Below are 7,849 nucleotides of genomic sequence, written 5' to 3'. Positions count from 1 at the left end.
CTGGCGGAGCGTCACGTGTGTCAGGCTGAATCAAAGGGAGTATCCCAGCAATGTGCTGTAAACAAAACAAGGGCGCTGGCAGAAAACAAGCTTCAGGTACCTAAAAAACCCAAATCAAAGCCTCACGCTAGAAGCAAATGCACTAACTTAGGGACTGGGTTTCTTAGGAGATTTTCCTATTTTGAAAACATGCGAGCATAATAATAATTCTGCGTTTCCTGGTGTCCCATTGTCTTGCTTGATGCAGCCCTTACCAAGAGGCATTTTATTTAGAAATCTATTTTTTGGCTGAATATTCTATCCAGTGTAGTTGTTGTCGCAAGACACACATGCATAGCAAAAGCAGATGCAGCTGCCTGCATAGCCACTGCGTAGGGGATGTCCTTGCCGCGGAAGCACTGCTTTGCAGCATGTGAGAGGCTGCTTTTCAGCAAGGAGGAGAGGAGAATGGGCTAATACTTTATTCGTACACTTGAATCGGATTCACGTGTTCAACTGTGAAGTTTTCCCTTCGTAATTAATTTTTTTTTATTTTATGGAGTTTTTGCATGTAATACACCTGTCCTCAGCAATTATACATTAACCTAAGTAAATACTCACTGAGCTTTTCAAACATTAACTTTCATTTACGTTTGCTTTGGTTTCCATGTGTCTGCATGCTTTTGAAGGCACAAATCTGTTTTGACTCAGCAGTAAGACTGTCTTAAAATCACTTGCAAAGTCCGTGACCAGAGAGCTCGCAGCAGTCATTAAGATCAGTTTATTGTTACTCAAGCAGTGAGATGCAGCCTTTATGAACATAAAAAAGGTGTCAAAAACTTAGATTGCAATTGAAAGGGAAAAAAAATCACGCTTTCCTTCTCCCTGAAAACCATCTGTTTAGGTCCTCTGTCAGTCCCACAAGTGCATGTATTTTAATACAGTGGGGTTTGTTGGGGTTTCTCTTTTGGGATCTTGGGGATTGGGACACTGTTTGCTGCTTACAGTAAATGTAAATAGCTGTGAAAAAGGTGACCTAGCAAAAGGATTTCAGCCTGAGAAACCTGAATAATGCAGTATCCGTGTGATAGCAGCCTGTGCAAAAAAGGTTTAGGTGAGATTAATACACAACAGGCACATGAAGACAAATGCAAACATCGATGCCAGTTATGTCACTATTGGCACAAAGGGATTCTTCAGGTGCAGCGAGTCCTTCTTGTTGCCTCCCTGTGCTCCTGTGTTTTTTCCCCTGAGCCAGGGGGGTTTGTTTAAGAAATCCGTGCTCCCCGCTGCTTGTCAACACCTGCATGCACTCCAGTGGTCCTTTGCACAGCCTGAATGTCAGCTACTTCTGGTCTGACCGTTCCCTTGCACCTAATTCCAGTATTCGTAATCTTTCGTAATACTTTGTACTGCAGGGGAAAAAATCCCCTAAAATGCAAACTGCAAAACATTCTCATGTGTGGTTTTGCTAGAATGGGCCCTACCAGCCTCAATTGTAGCTTTAAAAAAAAAATAAGCTGAACACATTTTAATTTTAAATAACTATAAATCACAGGAAAAGAGTCTGTCTTGACCTGTAAATTTAATGGTGTTTTTAGACCTCAGAAAAAGAGAATTTGGAGAGCACAACGTGAGTGTGATTTTGCTGATGCTAGCAAAAAAACAAAAATAAAGGTATGTTTTCTGTAACAAATAACTTGCTGGTTTTTCTCGTAAACCAAAGTTAGTAATCACCTATGTGTTTGTGGCCAAATGAGGTAGCCTTTGCAATGCTGAGGCTGCTTACAAAGTGATTCTGAGTTGCGTGTATTACAACAACCAGGTTTCCTGTCCCAGCTCTGAGAGGAAACCAAAGCACACAACAAGGGTGGGGAATCTCTTACTTGCTGGATGCCAGATAGGCCTCTCAAACACACAACCTCGTGTTATCAGTAGTATGCAAAATAAACAAAACGGTGTGCCTGTGAGGTGCGATGAGGCAAAGTGGTGTGTCATGTCCAGCTCCCATATTATAGCTTCTACCTCCCAGTTCATCACTAAGGAATCGATAAAGTATAAAGCAGTTTTTACAAATGAAGTATATAACAAAAATTATGTATTTATTCAGAAATATTGCATTGAGTGATGTGAAGTGATGTGAAAAAATTGCAAGTTAAAAAGAATAATAGTTGTAGTGAATCTGCCGTCGGCAGGGCAACTGGAACAGATGCTTCTTTACTGGGATATTATGAAATCTAATCTTTCAGCAGGTCAGTTATGACATGTATGTAAATAAAAAAAATTATAAAAAGCTTTCATATTAACATATGGCAATATAATTGAAAAGGAAGAGGATTTCTTGAAAATTTTGCTGGTTAACATATGACTGCTTAAATTAAATTTGGCTTATAGGGCTGTTTTAATTATGTAGTAAATTAAATATAAGTACATCAAAGCTTGCATTATTATATATAGTTGCAAAACCTTTTCAAGGACATAATATTTGTAATCGGATCATAATAGCTGTGATTTTCCTGCTCCATAATCTTCTGTAAAGAAGCTGCTGCACATGACTTGCCAACTCTTTTTCAAGCTCTTTGAATCTTTAGACACAGGGTATAGGTGTGATTGCAGCCTGTCTGGTCACACCCAGCTTTCCATTAACCTAACCAGTTTGGGCACCTGTACAGAAAGAAAAAGCTTAAATTTAACCCGGAAAAGCCTGTCTGAAGTACTGGGCTCGGTAGCAGATACACTGCTATCCATTATTGCACTAGCTAATGCAAATTTCAGTAGATGTCTGCCTTAATTCTCTGTGTGCCTGCGGATCACCATGAAGATAACATCTCAGTATCGTTTTCGCTCTTTTACCCATGGTTATGTACCTATCCTGTGGGTTTTTGTTTTGTTTCATTTTTGTTTGTTTGTTTCTTAAGTTCTAGTTCAGCATTTCCTCTTCTTCATCTGAACCGTCCTTTCTTTGATTTTATCTCTTTTTCTTTCTCCATTTCTTTCTGCCTGGTACGTCTTGCAGTATTATTCTCAACTCTTATCGTTTGAAATGGTGATAATGGATTTAATAATAATGATGTTTTGCAGCACATAGGGAAAGACCCTCTTAGTTATTCTGCAAACATGATGTATTCAGCAGCTTCTACACACCTTGCTGAGCTTTAAAGGTAAATTGCAAAGTGTGCCTCATTTTAATTCAAAACAAGAAGGTGAGGTTGCTGCATTGATTTTACTGTGAGTAGAATCAGGTCATAGCTGCATATTTATGTAATTCTTTGAGTATCTAAAATATTGGTAGACCCCTCTTCCAGAAGTGGGATGCAGACCAAGAAGTCTTCCCCTTTGGATTAAATATCTAATAAACTGTGTCACAAATAGCCAACAGGAAGCAGAAAGATCCTTGTATCAATTATTTTGCATACTAGGTATTGGGTAAAGCATACAGGTGTTACTCTGCTCCTACGGATTGTGTTTTCTTTGTTTGTTTCTCCTTTGCATTTGTTCCAAAATACGTTGTCTGTTACTTCAGTAGCTTTAAATATCTGCTAGTTCTTCTAATAGATACTGTTAACATTCGTCATCACATACCACAAACAGGAGGAAGTGCATACTACGAGTATAATGCCATAACCAACATGCAGAAGTAGAGCCTGTGAGGTGATGTTATCTGGATTGTCATCAGCAGTACTACAAGCCACAGCTCATCTATACCCTCAATCTAAGCAAAGCCCTTGATGTCAGCAACATGTGATGCGAAAGGTCCCCTCCCACAGCACTGTCATGCTTGTATCTTACAGTAAAACTGCTGTTGCTGGTACAAGGGCTTCCTCCTTGGACTTAGGTTTGCCTCCTGTTTTTCACCCTGAAACGGCGGAATAGTTAGAATTTGTGTCAGGCTCTTGCATACATCAGACAGACAGAAGAACTTAATGAAAAATGTATTTATTTTATGGTATCTAAAAGGGAGTTTAGACCGTCTTGTTCGAGTGGCAGCTTGGCACTGATAAGCAGTGCTACATGTTAATGCTCGGCATTGCCCAGTCATCTCCTTCCTTCCAGAAATGCTTTTTATGTTTACTCTCTACTTGTTGCTGAAACAAAAAATATCCCTTTTTGCACAAATTAAGTAAATGGGATTTTATGTCAAAGCAAGACAGGAGAAGAAAAAACAGAATTCTCCCCAAAGCATGCATCTTGCAGGTAGAGGTTCAGGTAGTTGCCCTCAACTACTGCTCAGCAGGAATTTCAGGGGGAATTCTTGGATCCAACTCAATATCCTGCTCAGTGGTCTCAGTGTAAGGTTCTGAGAAGGATCTCGCCCTTCAAATAAATTGCGTCCTGAAATACTGAAATACATGCCTTTATCAGCTGGTGTTTCCAAGATGACAAGAAGTTGTTATGAAATTAAAACTCTAAGCAAGCAGAGGAATCCCAAAAATTAATAAAGATATATTCAAACTGATTAATAAGTGCTACTATATCATTCTAAACTAGAGAGAATGATATGGTTAAGCTACTTTCTTAACTGCTGGAGTAGTCTGGTTTTCTTCTGATAATCAGCGAGTTACAAAGGGAAAATAACATATTTAGGTTCCAAGAAGTTACGTAGCAATATTAGGAAAATAGTACTTGGGGCAGCATGCATGAACTTCTGAACAATAGCGTTTTAGAATAAGACTGTGTAATGTAACTTTGAACTATTTATAACATGCAGAGAGATAGTGCAGGTACTTGTGTTTAGTGTAATTATGCTTATGCAATCAGCTTTTTTAGGAAGATATCCATTTGACTAGTTTATTTTTGGAAATGTACTCCAGGGTGCTAAAACGTGTGTCTATATATCTGTCTTTATGTAATTTTCGGCTTTGGTTCTAAATCTGTTTTTTGTATCTGTCAGGAGATATCCTTCTACCCATAAACGCTATAAGGCTGATTAATGACTGATGGAGACAAAGCTGCAAATATCAAGCTTTTGGCGTCATAAATGAAAATGCCTTGCTTTATAAGAGGGGAGGGGGAAAGATTAATTTCCTGTTTGAATTTTGAAAGAAAAACCCCACAGCCTAACCAGATGGAATTTCTTTATACTATAAATAACCAAACCTTTCCTTCCTTCATGACTTCAATTTTGATATATTTCTATCTAAATAGCTCCTTCCCCAATTTTCCTTGTACTGCTGGGTTCAGAGATGTTTTTTTCCGATGTTTGGTAGATGATGTAATAAACTGAACAAAGGTCGTCGACACTGATGCAGATACATGTGTATGTAACTCCTAAACATGCTGTGTGGCTAGCTGGGGCTGTCCTGACTGTTTAAATGTGTTTTTTTTAGGGAAAGTTAGAATAAATATACCTTGCTGTCTTAAAAGATGACTTGGTGCTGTCTAGATAAATGATTTTATTGACAATTAAAGAGTAGAGTAATTAATTTATGCATGGCCTAAAAAGGTTGGTTGCAGGTTTATGTGAAATGCATTTTGTTTCCTTCAGAATGTTCCCATCCATTTTTCTTGTCATAATTAACTTTCTCAGTTAAGTATTGTTTTACAGTATTATTTTTATTAATTAATATTAATACATTGGTTTCTCGTTATGTCTTATATTCTGTTATTTACCTTAGCAATTGTAGATCATGTTTTTATAATGTTAGCCATTTTACTAGAAACAGTGACGTATAATGCACTGGCTCCTTCGTGAAACCTCACTACCAATCCATTACTTTATGGGATTATATTTTCAGCGTTATGCATGGGCATGTCCTTGACAACTAGTGTCTATGCATTACATATACCAAACTTGCGGTGTTAATCAGCAGGGCTGTGTTTTGAAGCACAACGTGCAGAAAAGTCTAGCTGGTTCACCCAGTTGGTTCAGCCTGCATCCTGCTTCCAGGCTCCTCTCGTGGAATTAAAGCTGCTGTCTTGCTTAAAGACCCTACTCGTTCCATCTGTCAACACAAAGAAGTTTCCTCTCAAAAATGCTTCTTAAGCACATACAGAGTGTAGCTGGTGTATAACGCTGCTTCCTCGAGTACTCTGCCAGGACTGCGCCTGGGCTGGAGTGGGCGGGGGGGGCAGGTTGTGGCTTTGTTTCAGCATCCTCATAGGATTATTTAAATTCATTCATGGTGTGTCAAGGAGAAGTATTTAAAACATCATGTGCCACACCAGGAGGTGATACTAGTGCCCGTCTTGTTCCTGGTGGCTGGAGCCGCATTGCACGGGAGCCTGTTAGTGCCAGAGTCTTGCTGTACACTGAAGACTCTCGTAGCTCAAGTGCTGGCAAAACCACTACTTATTGTGGGTTTACATTTATTATATCCTTTTTTAAGCGTGCAACTTGGAAGATATGAGGGGGTTCTACAAGGAAGATACGAGGACAGGAACCGTATTTAAAATTGCAGATTTTAGAAAAATCTGTTTGCAGGTTACCCTCAATAGCAAGATAATTATACTTATGGAGAATCACACCAGCATGATCATTCATCAGGACAAGAAGCAACTTCTGTAACTGCAACATGCAGTGCGATGTCACATGTTGGCATCCCATTGCTCAGATCTGGATGTTTGGAGGTTGGGCTGCACCAAGCAAATAGCTGTGTCTCCATTTGCTTTGAGGGAAAGACCTTCATTCAGTTGTCCAAAATTCTGTGCGTTACTGATCTTTTAAGCGTGTGAGTAGTCCCACTGACTTCCAAGGTCCTGTTGCATTCAATAGGATTACTTATATCCTTATAACTATGCTCATGGGTGAGTCTTTGTAGAATGAAAGCTTCAATTGCACTGAAACTGTTGGTCCCTCTGTATACCTGAAATATTTAACCATTCTGACAAAAGAAAAAAATCCTGCCCCGCAGTCAGAATATCTTGGCATTTGTTTGTATTCACTTATTTTATCTGTATTTGTTCTGCAGTTATTAAAAAATCTTTCTTATCAGTAGCCTCTATGAGAAAATGAGTCACCTTGAAAATGGTGTCACTTTGGAAGAACAGGTCAGCAGTTTTTCAGTGTACTTTTAATATGCTTTAGATTAATCGTAGTCATAATTTTTTTCCCATTGGCTGTCGGTATACCCACCTTTCGCATTTTGTCTGGAGGGGCAGAGGTAGCTGAGGACACTTGCAGAGTTTCATAATGAAACCCATCCATAATGTTTTTCAGTTCTGAGACAGGAGGAAACTATAGCAAAGGGCATAAAAAATAATTGGAAATTTCCCTGTTTCCTCACTTCTGTGAATGGGCGTTTGTCCATATAATATTATGATATTGAATCTGTTCAGAACTGCATTGCAATGCTTGAACTGAATTTACATCGGAGCAGGCTGAGATCTGACATACAACCAGTAAGTGAAGATACGTCTTATGAATGTGTGGTTGCTAATTACTTATACAAGTTTCCAAGGATTTGTGCTGGAGGTATTAATAACACGTAACAAAATAATGAAATTAAAAACCAGGATCAGAAGCAGTTCCTTTAAATGTATTACTTTGTGGGTTTTGAGTATGAATAACAGAGACCTTCCAAAAGAAGCTTCTTGCAAAATGGGGAAAGTGTCTGCACCTGCCTAATTGAACAGTGGGTTTTGTTTTCCAAATGCCGTCACAGTTATGTTGTAAACACGTACTTTTTGATTTACTTAACATTTTCGTCAGCCTGGCCCTCTGCAGAGGAAAGTAATTACTTGTTTGAAGGAATTGTGAACTCTGGGTGCTTTATAGCCTAATGCGGGATAGCCTGTTTCAAGACAGACTTTTGTTGCGAGCAGGAGATCAGTGTTTACCATGCTGGTGTTAGGACTGGATTATCTGTAATCTAATTACGAAGGTTACTAACAATTTGAAGGGATTATAAGATTAACAATTATCTGTGTGATT

At 38.8% G+C, this 7,849-nt stretch overlaps 1 protein-coding gene across 3 annotated transcripts in view; it reads left to right on the top strand.

The window, feature by feature from the left end:
- Positions 1–7,849, top strand: part of GNAL (G protein subunit alpha L) — a 193,029-nt gene that overhangs the window by 159,982 nt on the left and 25,198 nt on the right. The window lies entirely within an intron of this gene.

The sequence above is a fragment of the Anser brachyrhynchus genome (genome assembly GCF_964034855.1).
Source record: "Anser brachyrhynchus genome assembly, chromosome: 2".
Taxonomy (NCBI): Eukaryota; Metazoa; Chordata; class Aves; order Anseriformes; family Anatidae; genus Anser; species Anser brachyrhynchus.
Note: the sequence above shows the minus strand (reverse complement) of the source record. Positions and strands in the feature narration are given on the sequence as shown.